A 24,545-nucleotide genomic window follows, 5' to 3' on the forward strand; every position below is an offset into this window, starting at 1 on the left:
TGCCAGATAACAATCACAGGGAAAAAATTGTTTATAAGATATGTTTTCAAATAACCTATTCAGTGGAAACTTTGATTTTCGACAATGGTTAAGAGTGCTCATACAAATAGTTTTAAAGAAAAGGTGATAGAATCCAAGATATGGGAGAATAGTTAAATCTGACAACTTTGAAATGATAGGAATGGATACAAAAGCTGGACATTGTTTATGACCACTGAGTAAGTATTACCTGAAGGGAACATGAATATTAATTTCTGAGTTGAGGCACTGAATGGAGTGAAGGAGTCGCGGAAAATTTAGCGGAACTCTATTATAGCTGTATTTTCATTTGAGGCAAAAATATCCTGATAGTGGATGCTGGCGATGATATTACCGGCAGCCGGATATGATGGGCGAAAAGTGAGGAGTTGACGGAAACGTCCAAAAGCCAACTCGTTTTCAGTGTCGGTACGGGTGGAAAGATTTTTGATTCAAAAAGTTTCTAGGGCCATACGAAAAACAAATTATGGACAAAATTGTATGTTTTCACGATCAAAAGAGCGTTCACAAAACAACAAAATATTTTTTTCCTATGCTAAACTCACTTTTCTCTTAACTATTTGCACCAGAAAAAAATGTGCATCGGGTATTAAAGCTTTGAAAGTACTATTATATCTGAGTTTGAGATTAATAGAGAAGAGTTTAGAATAAAAAAACCAAACGATGCAGAACGGGTTTTCTCAACGGCTTTACCGGCAAATATTTTTCCTCTGTAATTACAGTTATTCTTGCAAAACTAAGATTTTTCTACATCTATACGGGATAAACCGATCCGCTACTTTCCAGGTTTAAAAGAATAGAAATATTGCAGGATAATTTGTCCTTGGTATTATGGTAAACTTAATTTATTTAATGCAAGAAGTGTCCTCCTCTTCCACATGTGTGGTAACTTAGGTACATATACTCTCCAGCGAATCCTTTTCCCTTGTCATCTCTTGTTTTCTGCGTTCAACTAATGGAGCGTCATGTTCAATTTAACCAGGAAATTACGTACGTAACTAATTCCGTCCGTGTTTATTATTGATATGATAATTGAGTTGGATCCCCTAAATAGTGTTTTTAACATGTCATCATACTTTACTGGCCACCCCACTACGGTCAGATGCCTTTTGCAGTCGCCTCACTGAGGCACAGACGTTGCTCAAACTACTTTTCGTCTGATTTCTACCCTTCAACCTATTTGGTATGGTGACATTACCGTCTTACAGTCAGTACAGTCTTAGGGGTCTACGGAACGCGCTAGTCCTCCCAATTACGTCAAGGTCTATGGTAGAGATAAACTAAAATAGAGCAGGTGGAACATATTTTGGCAGTATTTGAGAGGAAATAGCAGTGGGGACATTTTAGAAATGGATTGCGTTAGCGAGAAGAAGAGAATTGATGGCATGTACACTGAGTAAAGGTGTAAAGGAAAGATAAGTAAAGACTTTAATATGGAGCATACTGCTTAATGAATGTGAGACGTGGCCTTTGAGACACGAGGATGAGGGTAGATTGGAGGTTTTGGGAATATGGATATAGTGGAGAACGGAGAAAATAAGTTGGACAGATAGGAAGATACGCTCAAGAGGTTTTTAATATGGCGAGCGATGCATGGGAGTTACAGGAAGCAATTCGAAAAAGCGAACGGAGGAAAAACTGAGAAATAATACGCTCTTGAGAGCCGTCAAAGAAGGAATATGAGAGTGAACCGGTCGGAGGAAGGAAGAGCGTAGGTTTATCAGACAGCATGGAGGAAGCCATAAATTATGAAAAAAAGGAAGTAATAATTAGTGTAAGGCAATGAAATATTGAACTTCTCACAATACTCAAAAGTAAATAGTCATTAGGCACAGGCCAAAACCTACTTTAAAATAGGTAAATACCTTTAATGAAATTAAGTATTATTTCAGGGCACACCTGCAACACATTTTGCTCAACATAATTAGACGCAGTCTTCCATACTTTAACCCTCTTTTGTTTTCTGTTGCGACAGCAAGGGTTTCTGGCTTTTTATGGATAGCAAATCACCGCAAAACGGCGTAAATTAAAGATTTCATCTGAAATCATTCCACTAAAGATTTAACCACAGTTGCTTCAGCTGCCATGTACATTAGAAAACGGATCCAGTACGAACGCTGCATTTCCCGCGTAACGTAAGAGGCTGCGATATTTCCGCTGATTCTCGCATTTAGTTTGTGCGTCGGTAATTAATTACCGCTGGTCGAAAAAAAGGAAAAGCACAGTGGATGAGAGTAGAATACATAAAAAATGCAAATTCCTATATTTATAATCAATATATTTTGAAAATCATTCTGTAAAATAGAATTTAGTGGAAAATGAAGATATTCATTGCCGTTGAAAGTATTTTGGATATTATTTCGAGCATTAATAGAATTTCTACAATTTTTTGAAAATCAATCTGTAAAATAGAATTTAGTGGAAAATGAAGATATTCATTGCCGTTGAAAGCACTTTAAATAATTTTTCGAGCATAAATATAATTTATAATGGAAAAAAATTATCATCGTACCAAAGACGGCTTGTGATGTGGAAGTACGAGCTCATATAACAGAGCTACATACATATGGTAATCTCTATATTTCCAGCAAATTTTCATCAAATAATATTATAATTCCAGCAAATTTTCATCAATAACTACACCATTGCATGGCTTCCCTGTAATATCATCTTTTACGATTCCCCTCGAAGCTCATTTCACAATAATCTAATCATTACTGACCTAAGTCACCACTTATATGCACGTTTGCCATTTTGGTAAGTCTAAAAATTCATAACTCTTATCACAAATGCAATACGATAGCCGTGACTAGCCCACTGGCGTAGTAATGGAGATCATGCCGAACAAATCCCAATTCGTTACACTTAAATTAAATTATGTTTCTTATCGCCATTTAGAAGACTTTGTGAGATCAGTTTTAGTTCCTATTCCGAAAAAGGTATAGGCTACATCATGTGAGGACTACAGGACAATAAGTTTGATATCCCACCCAGCTAAAGTTCTCAGGATCATAAACAAAAGGTTTGAGAGTAGGGAAAATATAGTATTTACTTAGGGGATGATCAGTTTGCGTTTAGGAAGGGGAGAGGTACGCGTGATGCCATTGCAGTAATGAGATTTTTGACCGAGAGGAATATAGAACACAACCAGGAGGTATTTGCATGTTTCGTAGATTTCGAAAAAGCGTTTGATAGAGTGAATTGGGAAAAAATAATTAGTATATTGCAGAAAATAGGAATAGATTGGAGGGAAAGGAGGCTTATCCGCAACCTGTATATGTCTCAGACTGCTCAGGCTTTCACAAGAGGGAGTTGATGACAGGGACGTTGAGTAAGGATATTAAGAAAAGACTCGTAAAAACTTTGATATGGATCGTAGCTATGTACGGCGCAGAAACGTGGTCATTGAAGCAGGAGGATAGACGTAGATTGGAGGCTTTTGAAATGTGGGTGTGGAGAAGAATGGAGAAGGTGAACTGGACAGAGAAGAAAACAAACGAGGATGTACTTGGTATGGTGGGTGAGGACAGGGGTTTGTTGAGAGAAATCCTAGCAAACGAGAAAAGGGAAGGAAAAGGAGAGGGATGTTGGATGGGATGAAGGGAGGAAGAAGGTACTCAGAGATAGAGGGATCTGATGTAGAGTAGGAAGTTGTCTTCATAGGAATCACTAAATGCTTATTCATGAGCTGTGTCCATCCAAGAACCGACCTTAACCGGTAGATTACCTAATAATAATAATAATAATAATCGCCATTTAATAATATACATAGAAGGGTATTAATTACATGGTATGTTACTTTTCCAATGCTTATCTTACTTGGAGAGCTAAATCACAACCCAAGACTATAGGAGAAATGGGAGTATCCTCGTATAATGCATGGAATAGCCAGTCTCTTCAGTCGTTGCAGTACCTTTTTTTCAGTAGGATCTCATTGCTGAATACACTTAAGAGCACCTACGGGTATAGGAGAAGTGGTGGATTTGTGAAGGATTCAATATTTTAAAAATAAGTTTAATAATACTGACTGATGTCTTAATTTGTTTATCGCGGCCGAACTGACTTTTTTTATGAGCGGCCTTGATATTATGCCTTGGACAATAATATTGATTACCATTATCAAAAAAAAGTCCAAAGTATTTATTTAATCGAATTGTACCCCCATATTATAAGGTACTGTTTCACCAATTCCTTTGGCACTGAAAAGTTTGGTTTACATAAACACGAGCATTTTTGACATAAAAACAGATTCCGTGACAAGATTTTAAAAAAATCTAAAAACCTACTGTCATTTGAGTTTAACTGTGGAGCGTTACGCTTCAAGGGTTGTAACCTCAGATGTTTTACATTAATTCCCGTCAAAACACCCCTTTCAGTTGAACCAAAACATCAACAGCATCCACCTGTTTTCAGGGATGTGGGCCAAAAGCAAACTAAACTCTTTCCCCATCCAACATTGTATTCATTCAGCTATGAGTGAAATTCACTGATTTCATGTGCTTACATCGCTCACGTTAAAGCTCGCCCGTTCATGGATTAGTAGGCGAAAAATAGGATGGCCTAGATTCGGAGGGCGGTAAATTATGCAATGAATATTTGGTGTGTGTTTGTGTGTGTGTGTGTAGTTTAAAAAGCTTTCATAAATACGAAAGTAAATACTAGTAAAAATGACCTGAAATCTGGAGAAAAAAACGAAGGGTAAATTTAACACTCATCACCGTGAGGCTCATTATGTATTAAAATTTGGAGAAAAGTAATAAAAAACCTTCTGTGCTCATTTTAGCTTTTCGAAAAAAAATCACCACAGCTTTAAAAGGGCAAAAGTTCCGAAATCGGAGTCGCAATACTCAAGGAACTTGAATGCCAACGACATTTCACGCGTCCACCCCGAGTTCACGAGTGTAATGCGTCCCCTGCAGCACACGCCCGTAAAACCCACCGGCAGCATGAGTCCCTTCCTGTGTTGTCTCCCTCCGCATTAAAGCGAAGCTGGCTAAGGAAACGTAGACTTGGCCAACATTCGTAGGCGTTATCACTCGGCTCAGCGCGCGCCCGCCCACATATTCGTACATACGGACATTGGCACGCTCTTTAAGTGCAGCGTCGAAACACGCGGGGGCGATGGCAGCGTTTTTGGCTAGGGAGGCGGCGCTCGTGAGGCAAAAGGCGAAAGGTTGCGGCCAAAACGGGGGGAGGGGGGAGTGGAAGGCAAATAGGCACGCTAGAAGAGCGCCAGATGTAGCACAAGGACAGTAACCCGGAAGTGTGGAGTGGCGCAGCCCTAGAACTCATTACTCCCCACTCTTGAAAGGGAGCTTCGGAGGCAACGCCCCTTCCGGCGACGACCTTCCTAGGGAAGCACTTAAAAAACAACGGAGTGTCCAAGCTGTGATCTCAGGACCGCAGAGAAAGACAACATGGTGCGTTCCGAAAGTAATGCAATTGAATTTACCGCGCCGTTCCTATTGATCGGAGTGGGATTAAAATACTTGGAGTAGGTGGGGGGACGCTAAGCTTTGCCACGAAACCGTTCTCAATGCTGTCCAAGCTGTGGAAGCGGAAGGACATTATTTATTGTAAACCTCTGGGCGCCGACCGTGTCACGATAAAAATAGAATCGACGGTCGAGCAGCGTTACGCAATTACTAAGTTTTACGCCTTACTGAAAACATCTCTTGAGGAGACTAACAAAATGATTCGTGAGGCTAACGAGGACTCTGTTCTGTCCTATTCACAAGTTTCGAGGTGATTAATGGCCTTTAATGAGGGCCGGTAAATGTATATAAAAACATTTATAGTCGCCCATTATTTGTGAATTCCTTATTTAATTAATTAACCCACTAGTGTAGGCTTAAGATGGTACCTAAACACAATCATGTCTGCTTATCCTAATTCCTATTTCCGCAAGACAAAAAACGTCCAAAAATATCGTTACTATAATAAATTACAATATTATTTCTAACAGCTCACCACTCAACTTTGACCATCAGCTAGCCTCTAAATATTTCTTCTCTTTGAGCTCTACAATTATTTGTTCATCTTTCTGATTCTGGATCGTTCTCTGCACATCTTTTATATCCTAAAATAGCTCTTTTGAAAAAAGCTCCAAATTAAAAATGTTTTCAAAACGTTCAAGGAAAGTTTAAACTCTTTAAGTCTTTTCAATTGACTTTTTACCTCCACTCTTGAAAATGATTTCGACGAATGTGCCCTAAGGTTCATGGCCCGAAAGTTAGCACATTTACGTTCTCTCTTCTAATTGTAAATAGATAATATAGCGTAACCAAAGAATTCCAAAGGTTACAAATAATTTGATACGATATGGCTGCCTTGTCTTAGACATATAAGACATATCTTTACTAGCTATAGACATATCTTTGCATCTATTATGTCCTTAGCTGGCCTCTCGACTTCTTTCATTGGTGAATATAGGTTATTTTCTTTATCGAAGTCGTTTTCCTCTTTCAATCTTTTTTCGCCTCAGCTCTCTTCCTTAAAGGTTATACCTTGTTATATGTCACTCTCTTCTCTTTCACTCAGCTAAAATTTCATATTCCATCCCCTGTATGGCATTGAAACGGGTTTCGATCCTAAAATAGACCTCTCGTTTTCTTGTTGGCTGCTTCTGTTCTCTTACGCATTTAAGTTTTTTTGTGATTATTCGCATACATTTTTCCCACGTACCTCCATGAACTCCATCCTACCTTGGGAATTTTTTAAAATCTCATTTTTCAACAGTACTTTAACCATATATTTTTCAGTTTACATTTAACTGAGCTCTGAAATTAAGTTTTGGCTTTCTGAATTTACTTTTCTGACGCTTAGGTGTATTTATATTGCTGTTTTGGTTTGAGCACTGTGTGGCTTCAGGAAATTCTGATGCATTGTATTAAAGGCGAAAAAAACAAACAAAAGAATTTATTTATTTTCTGAAGACGCTCAATGGCGCAAGAAAGAAACGTCGAGGGGTACAATGTACGAGGGTCATCCGGAAAGTAGTACCCGTTCGTGCCGCATGAAGTGCTGACGACGCGAGTAGCCGCTGGACGAGGTCAGATAGCTTCAGTGGCTTGTCTGCCTTCTCTGAGCCAAGTTGCGTGACGCTAGCATTGCCTGTGTTGTTTCTGTGATTGTTTACAATGTTTAAAAAAATTGAGAACGCCGCCAGTTGTGAAGTGAGGGCAGTGATTAAATTCCTCAATGCAAGAAACGTTCGCCCATGTGATATTCATCGCCAATTAAAGGAGGTGTATGGAGACAATGTAATGGACGAGTCGTCTGTTCGGCGGTGGTGTCGCAACTTCAACATGGGGAGGGGGAACACACACGACGATGAGCGTTCGGGGAGACCGTCTGTCATTACAGACCAACTGGTGAGCTCAGTTGACGAATTCGTGAGGAACGATCGGCGCGTCACAATTGATGACATCTGTGAGCATTTTCCCAATGTTTCTCGAACAATTGTTCATGAAATTGTTAAACACCATCTGCATTATGCAAAAATTTGTGCAAGATGGGTCCCTCGCGTATCTCAATGAGCTGGCGGCGAAGGACTATGCAGCAGGAATACAGAAACTTGTCACACGTTATGACAAATGCCTTAATTTGCTTGGAGATTATGTTGAGAAGTAGTTTAAAGTATCCTCTTTCAAATAAAATTTTTTATGTTTGTTAATATTTACTTTTGTGTCTTTATTTCACGAACGGGTACTACTTTCCGGATGACCCTCGTAGTAACACTTGAGAGAACCCTTAGCATCATCTAGAACACTGCGTGAATTTGCCATTTAACATCCTCTCTCTTCATTGATTTTCAATTATACCACCCTGATGAAGGGTTTCTTGATATTCCATGACCTCAAAACATTAACACGACTGAATCAATTTAACGTTCCAGGTAGAGAGTTTACGATGTCTTTTGCAATCAAAAATGCATAAACAGAACAGTTGACGAGTTACTACGCTTGGGAATAATAAGTTCATAGTTTCGCTTTGCCATTTGTGAAAAATTTTATATATTTAAAAGATGCTTTTGGTAAAAACCTTTTTTAGCTGAGAGGCCCTTATCGTCGTTTTTCCCCGTACCATTAGTGATCACAATAGATATGACAGAAATCGCGTTGGAAGTAATTAGAATTGGTAGTGCATATATTTGTCGATATCTTGCATGTTTCTTCCTGCATGTTAGTCTTTTTTAAAATAATAAACCCACCCTTTTAATAGTTCTACAGCAGGATTTGAATGTACGTAGCCTGTTATTAAATATTTCTGCATAAGAGTACTTTCTTTCGTGTGATTAAAATGTTTCATGTGCATGATCAAACGAACATTTGTGCAGAAGCATCATGATTTTGTTTTGCATGTGGTTTTATTCTACTTTATGGGTGGTGACCTAACACCCCCCGCCACACGCCTCCGCGGCGACTTGCGGGATATTATGTAGATGTAGATTATTTGCTCCTCAATTTCCATGGCCTTCCTCGACATATCCGCTCGGGCTCCATCGATTACGGTTTTCATTAAACTACCTTCTCTTGGACGTGTCGAAAAACATATCTTCTCCTTGAAATATATTCCAACATCACGGAAGTGTATCTTCTCTTTAGGCAATCCTTCCGTTTCCACTACTGTCTTATTCTTGGCAATCCTTCAGTTTCTACTGTCTAATCATATTTATAATCTATTTTACATTTCACTTGCTTCTAATTAACATCGCTAGAGTTATCGCAAGTAGATAATGTAAGAGCATCGTCCCTTAAATGTAATGGCCGAGTGCCAAGTAATAGTTCTGCACAAGTAATAGTAATGCATTATAATGGAAATAACATTGTTCCAATACCTACAAATACAGTTTACATTTTATGTGGATTAGGATATCCTAGATTACACTAATGATTCAATTCAAAAGCCTTCTAACTCAGCAGCAGCGTGTCTATCGGCTCCCATAATTCATATTCGTTAATAAAATAATGAACTAAAACATTCGTGAATACAATATGAACGACGATCATGAACATGGAATAAGACCAAATGGCAATTTGGTCTTTCCTTTTTCTTTTTTGCACTGAGTAGGATTTACCAAAACAAAACACAGCGAGAACTTTTATTTTGGCAGTCTGGCGATTAAGGACGTCTTTGGGTGGACACAGACTACATATGTCTATACAGGGTCGCACCCAAAAGCGGTAGGACTGATTTTCTCTGGCGCGAACGGAGCGGTGGAGGGGAGTCTGCCTGGCAGGGTAAGGTGGAGGGGGCTCTTAGCAACAGACCGACACCAACCTCAGTCGCCTGCGGGCTGTCGTTCAGTGAGGACACCGTTTTTATTGATGCAAGTTTTTTGTCCGCATCGAAAAACAAAATGAATCTGAATTTAGAGCAACGTTATTCCGTGAAGTTTTGTGCGAAACTCGGGAAGACGGCAACTGAGACCCTCGATCAAGCAGACTTATGGGGCACTGCCTTAAGCCGTTCCACAGTATTGGAGTGGCACAAGTTGTTCAAAGAGGGTAGGGAGCTCGTTGAAGACGACCATCGCTCGGGACGGCCGTCGACGGCAAGAACCGACACGAATGTGGACAGAGTGAGGACACTGCTGAACACAGACCGACGCTTAATCAGTGAAGAAATTGCAGACCAACTGGGTCTGTCTGCATCCAACGTCCAACGCATTATTTCACAGGATTTGGCCATGCGCAAGGTGTGCGCCAAGATGGTGCCGAAAATTCTGCCATGGCGCGCTCGTCGTCAGACAGCTCCTGGCCAAATACGGCGTTTCCACGTTGCCGCACCCGCCCTATTCTCCCGATCTGGCACCACCGGACTTCTTCTTCTTCCCCCTGATGAAAAGACAGCTCAAGGGACGACGTTTTGACTCGATAAAGGCCGTTCAAGAGGGTTTGGCGAGGGTCATCGACGGCATCCCCAAAGAAAATTTCCAGCGGGCGTACGGGGAATGGGAGCAACGTTATACTAAGTGTGTAGCAGCTCAGTAAGCATACTTTGAAGATTATTAAGTCGATGTGAGTATATCGTCAATAAAATTCTTGTAAAAAAATCAGTCCTACCACTTTTGGGTGCAACCCTGTATTTGTAAAACTCACATAAAAAACACAACCTGATGCCCCAATTTATAAATTGCCCAAAGCCCAATAAATTTCTTGCATGATTTACTTGCCAAAACGCGTTTTTCCTACCTTAATTACCTATAATCCTCCCTCTTTCACAACCTTTAACATTCCCTATCTCATAAAAGCTCTCTGCTTTAATCTTACTAGCATTCTTTGGATTTCTATAAATAACTTTCTCTACACCTCCATGAAATTTCCGACAAACCTTTGCCTTAAAATTTTAAATCAAATAACTTACACATTAAAAACTTATACCACAGAGCTTACATATGGTTAAACAACACATTCTTGCACATCAGTCATAATGGAGATCCCTTGACGAATTGAATCAAATGCCTCGTCATAGCATTAGAAGCGTGTAACCAAACCTGGTCATTGCAACAATCAGAGTCAAAACCACATGAACAGGAGTTCCACAAGCTGCGATGGGAAGTATATCGGATCAGAGAGAAATGAGCCATTCCAAGAATGTCCGTAGCAATCCGAAGAGACGGACTCGAAAGACGTCCATAGTGCGAAAGCAGAAGGCCCGAGAAATGGAGGGAAAAAGTGAGAGGGATGAGGAGTGTGTGGGGAAAAGCAAAGGAGAAGAAAAATAAATAAAACAAACATTCTACTTCCTTTTCAGAACACATTTCGTTCTTCGCGAAGAGGGAGGGTGTCGCTACGAGGAGATTAGTCAGCAGAAAAAGGAAAAGAAGGGGCGGAGGCATGGAGGTTGATCCTCGATAAAAGGCTCGGATCCAAGAAGGCCGGTTGCTGAAGGAGGGAACGGGAAACTCTCTTCATTTCCGGCGAACGGCTACCGAAAAAGAGACCACCGAAACCCTATTTCTATACTCTCCCCTCTTTCCACTGTGCGTATGTCCGGGACAACATGAACTCCAAGGCGTCCAATCGTACGGACGGTAAAGATATCGGAGGGAAAAAATACGCGATTGATTAGCCAAGAAACAGGATATTATTAATCAATGTTCATTCATCAATTGGGCCTTGTGGGATTAGGCAAAACCGGCAAATCTTCATAAATTTTATAGTTCTAAGTTCTGACAAATTCACAAATAAACGGTGGAGATTCAAAGTCCTATATATTAACTGGAGCACATATAGTTTAAAAACGGGCGGTAAAGACAAAGATATCTGCGAATCGCAAGTGAATTCTTTTACATTTAACTCAATGAATCAACTTGTCACTACACCAAATAGGGGCAATAATTTTCTTCATTTGTTGGCAACAAATATTCCCGAAAAAGTCAACAGTAGAAACCATAATTGGAATTAGTGTCAACATGGCAGTAAGTGCTAGGTTTTCGTTATATGGGGTCCGAAATAAGAAATCTAAAAGGAAAATTTACTGGTTCAAAGAAAGGGATTACGATGCCCTTAAGTGAGTACAACATAATCAATTTGCACGTTTTGAGAAAGACAGTAATCACCGAAGTATTAAGGATACGTGGAATCACTTCCTTGAGATCACGCACTAAGCGGTCAACAATTTTACTTCCAGGAAATTCATAAAAGATAACACTGAACCTGGGTGGCACAACGCGGATGTTAGAGAGGCATTACGACGTCAAAGGCTATGTCAGGCCAAGATGAATTAACGAGACGTCTATTTCCCTCACATCCATTTCGTGCATGATTATGAAACATATATTTGCTAGTTCGATCGTGAGACACTTCCTTAATCTAGAGTTATTAAAGAAAAACCTACACGGTTAGCAAAAAGGTGGATCCTGCGAGACATACGATAACTTGAGATTTTTGTTCACGATATTCTTATTTCGGGAGACGGGTGTGTTCCAGTGGGCGCAATTTTTTTAGATTTTAAGAAAGCCTTCAACAAAGTACCTCACAGTAAATCACTAGCAAAGCTAGAAGCTTATGACATAGAAAAAAATATCCGTGGTTGAATTAAAGACTTTTGGAATGGTCGGATTCAATGAGTAGTGATAGATGGAGCTAGCTCAAATGCAGTAGAAGTTACTTGCTTCAGGTGTTCCCCAGTGAAGTGTTATCGGGCCTCTTTCATTCCTACTTTACTAACGGCATTAACTCTGAAGTCACTAGTGAGATACGCTTATTAGCCGACGATGCGGTGGTTTATTGTGATATCCATTATCCTGAGAACACAGCAGCTTTATCAGATGATCTTAATAATACACAATGCTGGTGCGATACGTGGCAATTAGACTTTAACTTAAAAAAGTGCGAAGTCATAAATTTTTGGAAAGAGAGCAATTCCAACCCGAACGCCTACTGCATTAGGAACATGAAAATGGATTGTATAAACTCAATTAAATATCAAGGCGTTATCCTCACTCACGATCCCTCCTATTTATAAGAAGAGTACAAAGTAAATATGATGAAGAGGTCAAAGAGAAATGTTATCTGTCGTTGGTTAGGCCTACTTTAGAATATGCTACAAGTATAACAGATCCTCACGAAGTTGGATTAATTGCCGAATGGGGTCGCGTGCAGCGTAGAGGAGCTAGATTTGTAAAACGTTGTTAAGATAAATTTAGAAGCGTATCTTAAATGTTAGAGCAGCTAGGCTAGGAATCACTCACGGAGCGAAGGTTGAATTATAGACTGAAACTATTGCAAAAATTGGAAGTTCTGTTTAGTAGTGATGTTGAAAATATATTATTACCCCCATCGTACTACGGTATGAGAGATCCTGATTGTAAAATTAGGAATATTAAGCGTAGAACATAGATTTAAGATTTCATTATTTCCACGAACGGTTAAGGATCATAATGACATTCTTCGTCCGCGGTAGGGTCATGCTCGGGTATCATATTCTGGTGTGTATTCACCCCCTACCACAAACCCTAACGGTCGCGTGCTGGGTATATAAATAAATACATTAATTCACAAATAGGCCTTTTTTTCTTATGGGCAAAAACAGATGAAATAAAGCGTCCCCTTTCCCTGAAAGATTTCACTTCACCTACCAAAAGTTGGCCAAAAAAATGGATTAATAATTGTGTCCGGGCACCGTGAGACCGTCAAAGTGTATAATATCAAAAATTGCATTAAGAATTATTTAATTATTTGAAAAAATACGCATACTACCTTGATCAAAAATTTCCCGGAATTTATTCAGAAAATTAAAAATACAAGTTTATTCATCTAAATCTATATTGTCCCCTTCAAAGTAATCCCCATCGACTGCAACACACTTATGCCAGCGCTTGATCCAATCCTCGAAACATTTTTTATATTCGGTTTTCGGTATGTCCATCAGTGCTTCCTGCGATTTTTCCATTACTTCCTCTCGGCTGCTAAAACGCGTTCCCCGTAATGGTTTTTTAACTCGATTGAACAGAAAGAAGTCACAGGGAGCCAAATCAGGTGAATTCGGTGGCTGTTGGATGGTATTTGTTGCATTTTTCGTCAAAAAATTACGAATAATGATAGCAATGTGCGACGGTGCGTTATCATGGTGCAAAATCCACGAGTTTTCTGCCCACATTTCTGGTCTCTTTCGGCGAATTGCTTCACGCAAACGTCTCATAACGCCCAAATAATACTCTTTGTTTACTGTCTGGCCTTCTGGCAAAAATTCATGATGCACTACACCGTTGTAATCCATGAAAACCGTCAGCATTGCCTTCTTTTTTGACTGAAAACGACGTGGTTTTTTTGGTCTCGGCTCATTTGGTGAACGCCATTCACTTGCCTGATGTCTGGATTGCGTGTCGTACTCATAAACCCACGTCTCGTCTCCAGTAATGATCCTTTTGATGAATGTGGGATCGGATTCAGCCTCGCAAATCATGTCTTTTGCGACGTCAACACGGTCTCTTTTTTGCATGAAATTGAAGTCTTTTGGCACCAACTTTGCTGCTACACGACGGAAACCCAAATCATTAACCACAATGTCTTGGGCGGATCCATAGGCAATGTTCAAGTCCTCCGCTATTTCTCTGATGGTTAATTTGCGGTTATTGACCAACATTTCTTTTACTTTATCAATTTTTTCACCGACTTTCGATGTCGATGGTCTGCCACTGCGTTCATCATCTTCGATTGACTCACGACCACTTCTGAACCGCTCGTGCCACTGGTAAACGACCGTTTTTTTTAGAGAATCGTTGCCGAAACACTTTTCCAACATTTCCAACGTCCGTGCGCCACTAAATCCGTTTTTTACGCAAAATTTAATACAAGTTCGTTGTTGGAAATTTAAATCCATTTCTGCAATTGTAAAAAATCGCCAACACACACAGAGATAGATGTACTCTTGGCTACGTAACTTTTGCAAATGTCAAGTTATGACATTAAGATTTAAAGGGAATATCAACAACAGATGTACCAATTTAACAAAAAAAACAGAACTCAAATCGGAACGATGGGAGCGCCACACGGTGGTTATTCCGGGAACTTTTTGATCAAGGTAGTATATAGTGAACAATATGCACACAAACAAAAGTAAAGAAAATATTAGCATTGGCTCTTTAAGTACTGGATTGCTACATAATGTAAGAAATGAAACAATTAGTAGCTCAGAATAATTGATTACCGTTAGTGTTACTCAAGTTAACTCTACGTTATTCGTACATCTTCCACTAAGAATGCGCACTTTATGCTAGAAATTCGTTGGCAAAATGGACCCTTCAGGATTGTTACACGGCCGCTTCTTAACTTGATGACGCAGAATATCACCGTCACTCGGACAGGATGTAGGTCGCTTGCGAGGAAGTAGTTCACATATTTAAATTACTCGTAATTTCAACTCCTAAGTAATAATGTTCCGAGCAACGGACAAATTAGTCCTATGGTACTGACTACAGACCTCTGACAACAATTCTACACGACTTAGACGAATGACAAAACTTGATTTGGTTTTACGTAAGTACTCTTATTTTACAGGATAAACAAATTACTAAATTCCAGTGATTTCATGCACACTTAAATTAAAAAAAAATACATTCATGAAAATTCGTGTGAATGCTTACGTATCCAAGCCTTTTATCGACGATAAACATCCTTGTTCCCACCCTTTTTTCTTTCATTTTTCTGATGACTATTCTCCTTCTCAGAACGATCCCTTCCTGCATTTCGCGAAGAAAGAAACGTTTTCTGAAGAGGAAGTTGAATATTTCATGTATTTATATTACCTAACTTGCATTCCTACACCTTGAAACGCAGTCCAATGCATTGAAACGGAATGAATAGCACTAAAATCGACCTAGAAGCAAATAACAAGTTAGGTGTAATTATATCACAAGAGCTTGCAAATTCTACACAAAGCTCCATTCCTATTTCAAACTCGGCAATTTTTTTAAGTCCTCCATAGGATTTAAAAAACTTAAACTTTACTTGAACCATTCTGCAAGCTGTTATTTCCGGATGAAGAAAGAAGGCATGTCAAAATGTTATAAATAAAATCCCAAAGAGTTTCGGAATTATTAATCATTATTTTCTCTGAATACTGAGCTACTCCACTTTAGCTAATATTCCATCATTTGAGGGGACTTGGAGAGAAATACGTGATATTAATTCACCCTGCAAATACATATTTACAAGATTTTTATTATTATGAAAAAATATACAAGCTATCAGTGTAACTAGAGTTCCATGCCCAAACTAGCTATTTTAGAAAAGTAACTGGCGATCGTTATCACTTGTATCAATCCAGCGTCCAAGTGAAGATTTCATTCATGAAGTTAGGACGCAATTAAACTACATAGAAGGTAAATTCATGAGACGTACGTTCGAAAAGACCACATACTTCAGGAGAGAGGGGGAGTTTATCAGGAAACTAATCAGTTATAACCGTCCAATACAGCGTATTTAAATTATGAACAACTATATCAGACCACTTCCAGGGTACTAGAGCCACTATTCAAACTGCGATAGATGGGGAGGACAATGACAATAGGACACACTGCTCTGTTACCAATGAGTCCGCGTATTTGTTTTAAATAATAATAAACGACAAGTACTAAAGTTCCTTACATTTTTAAAAACACTTTATTGGTTAGTCCAACGCCATATAGAGAGTGACACATTCAGATATTGAGTCGAGTCACAGAGTAACACGTTCTGATCAGTTAAAATACGATTGCAGTCTCTAAACATTCATAAATATTCCACAGGTGCCGGATTAGGCAGTGTTCCATACTCGGAAACATGTCTGGATGTTCAACAGAATCATGAGGTGAGCCTGCGTCCTGTTGTCGCCATGGCACTGAACACGGGTGCCGTTCATCACGTTGTGTGTACGGCGAGAGAATTTACGCCGACAGCGACTATTGAAACGGCTGACAAGTGCGACACGCACGCCGAGACGGAGAGAGGTAAGTTAGGATCCAAGTCTAAGGGCTTAAAAGTGCGCTGGCACGAGGTTTACCGCCGGACTAAGTATCTCTCCGTTTCATTACGATATCAATCGATGGTACGGCAAACATATAAGGGACAAAAGACTAGGGTTGGAACTGGTTTACAGATATACCGAGGGACCAGCGATCCTTATCATAAGAGTTGACATCTACCTTATTTTAATTGCAGTTATTTTCTTTTTGAAATTTATGTGGGGGGGGGGTATTTTATAAAACCGTTGAACTGCTAAGATATATATTCCCAGTGAAATTTAATAAGACATTAAAAAAACGATTAGTTAGAGCTTATGCGTGCAGTAGTGTGTGGTGTAAGAGAATATAATATAAACCAACCATTAGAAGATAAAAGACGGTAGATTACTGCTAATTACAATATTAAATAACTACCAAATAAAATTATCTGATATCTCAGTTGGACAGAGAGAGGAAGTAATTCTCCCATATGAACGATAACCCAGGCGCAACACCGAGCCGACTCAGCTGCCCTCCTGTCAGTCATTGAATCACACTGGCCACGCCTGATTTGCACATGGCAACGGCACTGCAAAAGGAACCTTGCTGATGCATGATAAAACCTCAACCCACAATTCACTTATATAAAAACACTACGGCAAAATGAAGATGTGCGGAAAAACTATCAATTCTCCCTCACACTACTATATCACAATAACGTAATACGATATTGTATACCGATACCAATAGTATTATTGCAAAAATGAAGAAAATCCTATTCTTGAACAGTAGGCTTACAATATATTTTGTCCTTCCCGATGTAAAAATTAAAAATAAACGTGACGTGCATAGTAATTAGAGGTATTGACAAATGATTTATATATATTAATGCTCATCCAATCTCTATTGCAATGAATTTCCAATTCACTCGGCAATGATTGCGATCCCTAGGCTTACAGAAAAAATATAGGTTGAACATCAGCAAACCTGATTTTACGAATTCTCCGCCGACATTCATTCCTAACTCCACTTCTTACCATGCCTCTTCAATCATTTCCCCCATATATTCGTTGAACAGAAGAGGTGATAACGGCTAACCCTGCCTTATGCTTCTTCCTAACTCTACCCATCCGACTCTCCTTTCCCCACTCGCACCTGACCAGTCTGAGTCATATACAGGCTGCTAATTAGGGTTTTTTTTAAAGGTAATCTACCGGTTAAGGTAGGTTTTTGGATGGACACAACTACCAAACAAATATTTTATTACTCCTAACAAAACACAAAATCCATCATCCTACTCTATATCAGGTCCCTCTTCATCTCAGAGTACTTTCTTCCTCCCTTCATCCCGTCCAACATCCCTATCCTGTTCCTTCCCTTTCCTCTTTTGCCCAACATTCTACCCTCTATCACAGTCTTCAACATCCCACTGCCAGTCAACACCCCCTTCATATGTACATGTATCTTTCCTCTAATTAATAGGGTTTTCGCAGGTTTTTCACACCCCCCTTCTCTTCGTGGGTGTTTTTCCTACGTGGGTTTTTACTAGTTGAGCAATGCCACGCTCTCCCTAGCTTTTCCCACAAACCTCATTCTTTGCTTAGATTTTCCTCATTTTATTGTACTCTATCTTCACTGTCACTTAATTTGAGTATATGTAGGTGTATTCTTAATTTATATATGTACGTATGTATGGGTGTATATGTGCGTACTTATGTATGTATTTATGTATGTGTATGAATGCATGTATGTATGTTTATGTGTGTATATGTATGTGTGTGTGGATATGTATGTATATGTGTAGGTATGTGTATGAATATAGGTATGTATGTGTGTGTATGAGTATTTATGTGTATGTGTGTGTCTATATATGTGTATATACTTTTTTCTTTTCGGTGCGCAAATCTGTGTTAATGAATTGATGTCTGTCTATATGTATTTATGTGTACATATTAATGTAACTATAAGTTTGATGGCTAATATAAAATGTATACGACGATGGGTTAAATGGGAGAAGGGACCATTTAGTCTCAATTTCGCCCAAATGAAGACCACTATCTATCTATCTATCATCCACTTTTCCTGCCCCCATAGGATTGCTCCCAACAAACCCCTCTCTTCGCCCACCATACCAAGTACTTCCTCATTTGTTTTCTCCTCTGTCCATTTCACCTTCTCCATTCTTCTCCACACCCACATTCCAAAAGCCTCCAATCTACGTCTATCCTCCTGCTTCAATGATCACGTTTCCGCACCGTACATAGCTACGCTCCATATCAAAGTTTTTACGAGTCCTTTCTTAACATCCTTACTCAAAGTCCCTGTCATCAACTCCCTCCTCCTTGTGAAAGCCTCTTTGCCTAGCGCAATTCTTCTCCTTACGTCCCTACTACTTTGACCGTGTTGGTCCAAAACACTACCGAGATATGTAAACTGTTCTACCTGCTCTAGTTTTTGCCCTCCTATTTTAATGTTAAGCTTGGCCTTTTTCTTTCTAGAAAATCGCATAACCTTTGTTTTATTAATATTGATTCTCATCCGATACCTGTCCCACTGAATTTCCAATTCACTCAGCAATGCTTGCAGCCCCTTGGCTGACTGACAAACTAAAGCTTGGTCATCAGCAAACCTAACTGATTTTACGAATTCCCCGCCCACTTACATTCCTACCTCCAGTTCTTCCCATGCCTCTTTGATGATTTCCTCTGCATACAGGTTGAACAGCAACGGTGATAATGGGCAACCCTGCCTTACACCCCTTCCTAACACTGCCCATCCTGACTCCCCGTTTCCCACCCGCACCTGAGCAGTCTGAGACGTACAGGTTGCGGATTAGCCTCCTTTCCCTCCAATCTATTCCTATTTTCTGCAGAATACTCATTAGTTTTTCCCAATTCACTCTATCAAATGCTTTTTCGAAATCTACGAAACAGGCAAATACCTCCTGGTTGTGTTCTATATTCCTCTCGATTAATAATCTCATTACTGCAATGGCATCACGCGTACCTCTCCCTTCCTAAACTCAAACTGATCATCCCCTAAGTAAATATTTGCCCTACTCTTTATCCTTTTTTTTATGATCCTGAGAACAACTTTAGCTGGGTGGGATATCAAACTAATTGTCCTATAGTCCTCACATGACGTGGACTTTACCTTTTTCGGAATAGGAACTAAAACTGAAGAATATATAAATATATATATATATATATATATATATATATATATATATATATATATATATATATATACATAGAAATAAATATATACATACACACACACATGTATGTGTGTGATTCAATGATGCATAGGTTACAAATATATATATATATACACACACACGAGGGTCAACCGGGAAGTAGTACCCGTTCGTGCCGCATGAAGTGCTGACGACGCGAGTAGCCGCTGGACGAGGTCAGATAGCTTCAGTGGCTTGTCTGCCTTCTCTGAGCCAAGTTGCGTGACGCTAGCATTGCCTGTGTTGTTTCTGTGATTGTTTACAATGTTTAAAAAAATTGAGAACGCCGCCAGTTGTGAAGTGAGGGCAGTGATTAAATTCCTCAATGCAAGAAACGTTCGCCCATGTGATATTCATCGCCAATTAAAGGAGGTGTATGGAGACAATGTAATGGACGAGTCGTCTGTTCGGCGGTGGTGTCGCAACTTCAACATGGGGAGGGGGAACACACACGACGATGAGCGTTCGGAGAGACCGTCTGTCATTACAGACCAACTGGTGAGCTCAGTTGACGAATTCGTGAGGAACGATCGGCGCGTCACAATTGATGACATCTGTGAGCATTTTCCCAATGTTTCTCGAACAATTGTTCATGAAATTGTTAAACACCATCTGCATTATGCAAAAATTTGTGCAAGATGGGTCCCTCGCGTATCTCAATGAGCTGGCGGCGAAGGACTATGCAGCAGGAATACAGAAACTTGTCACACGTTATGACAAATGCCTTAATTTGCTTGGAGATTATGTTGAGAAGTAGTTTAAAGTATCCTCTTTCAAATAAAATTTTTTATGTTTGTTAATATTTACTTTTGTGTCTTTATTTCACGAACGGGTACTACTTTCCGGATGACCCTCGTGTGTGTGTGTATATATATATATATATATATATATATAAACTTTGATATGGAGCGTAGCTATGTACGGCGCGGAAACGTGGTCGTTGAAGCAGGAGGATAGACGTAGACTGGAGGCTTTTGAAATGTGGGTGTGGAGAAGAATGGAAAAGGTGAAATGGACAGAGAAGAAAACAAATGAGGAAGTAATTGGTATGGTGGGCGAAGAGAGGAGTTTGTTGGGGGAAATCCTTTGGAGGCAGGAAAAGTGGATGAAGGGGGTGTTGACCGGCAGCGGGATGTTGAAGACTGTAATTGAGGGGAGAATGTTAGGCAAACGAGGAAAGGGAAGGAACAAGATAGGGATGTTGGACAGGATGAAGGGAGGAAGAAAGTACTCAGAGCTGAAGAGGGACCTGATGTAGAGTAGGATGTAATGTTTTTTCTAGGGGTCACAAATTATTTCATTAGTAATTACGTCCATCCAAAAACCTACCTTAACCGGTAGATTACCTAATAATAATTATTATATTCTTACTCTTCCGTCACCTAGAGCGTCAGGAATTTTTGTTTTTAATAATGCTTAGAAAGAAGAGGAAACGTACATGTAAATCCTACCCAGTAATCTTCCTCGCGCCTCCAGGGGCACGATGTGCCACTCCTTGATTTCACAACTGATATATTCGATCCCTTTTATACAGTAATACTATAAGGTTAAGAACTAATTAAAATATCACGTGACCCATAGATTGGTTGAAACTGGAACTCACAAATATTAAATGCACAAGTTTATCTAAGTTTTTTTGCAGTACTCTTGGGGTTCAGTACGATCCGTTAGTAGTGTTACCTTTTAGTAAATATTTAATGAAATAATATTTATAAACTAGGGACCGAGTTTATGATATGATTAAAGAAGAGAGCATTACCTTGAAATGTGGTTGTGAAGACAGTTTATTGTTATTGCAAACGACATTCGAAAGTGACGGGACAGAATTCAATTATGGTATTTCTGATCAACTGACTTGGTGCCTCGTATATACTGTTGGGTGATCGAAATAAAGCATCACGCAAAAATATGATAAATATACTATTTTCATTTTATGCTTGGATGTACTTCGAATGCACCACGGCACCAAGTTTCCTCTTACCGTCAAATACGGATCACACATTGCTTACGTTACGCAAGATTTAAATGTTAAAATAACGAAAAAAAATATCATAATGCATGGGCATATAATAACCACAACAAAGAAGTTGGAATAAAAACTTGTCTCGGAATAAAAGAGATAGCATTTACATATAGCAGTATGAGGCAAAGGAAACTCTGTTATGACATTTTTGAACTAAAAATAAGCTGTCACGCAAAAGATCTGAAATTTCCAAATGAAAAATGTTAATTACATAAAAATTGCTGGTCCAAATTGTTTTAAATGTGGAAATTCAATAAACGGGAAGTAATCATATTTAAAAAAAATTGGAGGTGCTGGGATTTGAACCCAGGACTTTCAGCATGCGAAGCAGACACTCTACCACTGAGTTACACCCCCGGCGAACGAAATACGAGGAATTTGACTAAACTATACTATTTCTCAAAATTATTTACCGGTCGCACTGCTTTTTGATGAGACAAGTAAACAAAATATTTTATTTTTATATTTATAATTATTCCAGACATTTAAAATTCGATTAATGCCTACTCAAGTATTGATTTTCAACACTCGTGCGGAAACATCAATGATTTAATGCGTGACAGCGAATGTCAAAATCGTGAAATTGGCGAACCACTCATGTTAGTTAAAATCTTCTTAGTTATTAATAACTGCCCGTTATTAGTAAAAATGAATGACGTCTTAAAGCAAATTATGGAAAATCTGACTTTAATAGCAAAAAGAAGTAAAAATTAATTATAAAAACAAACAAGGAGGAGTTACCAAATTAAAATTGACGGAAGAAACTGTCCCCTCTCATTGCGAGAAAAAAACCACACGTTTCCGAAGATTCTTTTTAGTTCATTGCTACCTAAATTTCGCCAGAAATATGTATACCAAAATGTGAGCTCGAGCAACGGTGTGAGTAGAATTTTCTATTGAACTTTTATTTTTGTATCATTTTCTTTTACGGGTGGCAGCCTAACACCCCCCGCCACACGCCCTTGCGGAAGCTTGTTGGAATATTATGTAGATGTACGTGGTATCCCAGAGAAGACGCATAGTGAATTTCTAAAGAATTCTTCGAAATTTATCCCTTGAGTTCAGCGGGTTCATTTCATGGAGAATTTATATTTACAGATGGTATTCTCTCTATGCTAACAGTCTGCGTACGTCTAATCATTCCATGATGCCGGTGAGCTCCGCAAAATACATGCATATCTTCCGCCTTCACAAAAATGTGCGATTCAGTATCATTAAGCTGGCTTCATTTATCCTAATTTCTTTGCAAAATTCACGTATGAATTAGGAGCAGCACCAGCCAGGATCAGTGTAGCCAGATGGCTACACTGATCATCCTAAATATTATTTTCTGTGAAAAGAAAGCTCAGTAAATAAACTTTAAACGCCATTCATTTCTTAAATCTTTTCAAGTTTCACTCAATACGATGCCATCATTTATTGTCCATCACGCAAATATGTTCAAATTAATCAGTTGAGATCCCTAATAGCGTAATCAAGGAAGGTAATATATAAAAAAAATACCTTATCCATCGATTTCTACACAAGATACCCAATCCTTTCCCCGTGCAAAGTGCACATTTTTGTGACAAATACTCCCAAAATTTGTGATATTAACATATTTTAGTTATTATTAGGTAATCTACCGGTTAATGTAGGTTTTTGGATGGACGTACATATTTTAGTAAGATAGAAAAATATTTTCCGAAATTAGCACGGAAGGACTGAATAATTCAGTGGCAGAAAACGTTTTAAACCATTTTCAGCGTATGCTGGCATCCAACATTCATAATTATTTTTATAGTGTACATTTTGTTCTAGATCGAGTGGATTTTTGATTTATATTCCATGAAATCATAACTGCCTACAGATCGAACATTTTCGAGCAAGAACATTTTTTAAGGCAAACGTTTTCCTCGTGGTCAACATATTTTTACGACCAAAATTACGAGTGAAAAACGACTTATCCAAAAAGATCCACGGAAGCCCTATTAAAATTTGTGCACATTGGCTCGCCTCACATTGTGTATCCAAACTAAGTATGTTTTTCATCGTACCGCATTTTTAGCGAGGGATATCATTCTTCGATTCACACAAAGATTCGGACAAAATCCATGAGAGAGAGAGAGATAATTCCGCTCGAAAATTCGCCCACATACATAAGTAATCCCCGTCTGTTCTCTCACCATATTCCAAACCCCTCGCACTAGCCTACCCGGAATGCTTCTCCCCTCCCGTCCCCACGCACCCTAACACCAACAGCATCATCCCTATCCATTCTCATCACCCACTCCATCTATTTTACCCTCCTTTCCACCTCTCTTCATCCCTCATCGCTTTCCCTCACACTTCAGTTTGCCCGTCTCCCTTCCGTAAACCCCTCCCGTTCCTCCTCTCGCACGCATTCCCCATCCTCCTCACGAAAACTACACAGCCCCACCCGAAACTACCCCAAATACCCCACCTCCCCTCCCCATACCCTCCTTAAAAAAACCCCTTCCGCACCCGCGAAGAGCACCCTCTCACTCTTCTCCCTCCCTCCCGCCCCCGACCGCCTCTCTCCGGTCTAAAACTCACCGGCTACCTCTCTCTCACTCCCTCCCTCTCTCACACCCCCGTCCTCTTTCCCTTATCAAGACCTCTACCAAGGTCCCCCTACCTCCCATTCATATTGATCCTAGTCCAGGGTAAAAGGACTCACTCCGCCGTGCGACGGTGGGAGAGTGAGAGGGAGGGAGGGAGAGCGAGAAAGGTAAAGAGAGAGGGAGGGAGATAACGGTGAGTGGCGAGGGGGAAGGGGGAGGCTGGAGGCGCGTTGGGGGTCGGGACAGTCCGTG

At 39.6% G+C, this 24,545-nt stretch overlaps 1 protein-coding gene and 1 non-coding gene across 2 annotated transcripts in view; both read right to left on the reverse strand.

The window, feature by feature from the left end:
* The window catches only part of LOC139686885 (uncharacterized), a 763,875-nt gene that overhangs the window by 203,998 nt on the left and 535,332 nt on the right, over nt 1-24,545 (reverse strand). The window lies entirely within an intron of this gene.
* TRNAA-CGC (transfer RNA alanine (anticodon CGC)) lies at nt 22,015-22,086 on the reverse strand. Its single transcript has one exon. It is a non-coding gene; the product is annotated as a tRNA-Ala (tRNA).

This window comes from Hetaerina americana, unplaced genomic scaffold, assembly GCF_022747635.1.
Source record: "Hetaerina americana unplaced genomic scaffold, ioHetAmer1.1.p SCAF_15, whole genome shotgun sequence".
In the NCBI taxonomy this organism is placed as follows: domain Eukaryota; kingdom Metazoa; phylum Arthropoda; class Insecta; order Odonata; family Calopterygidae; genus Hetaerina; species Hetaerina americana.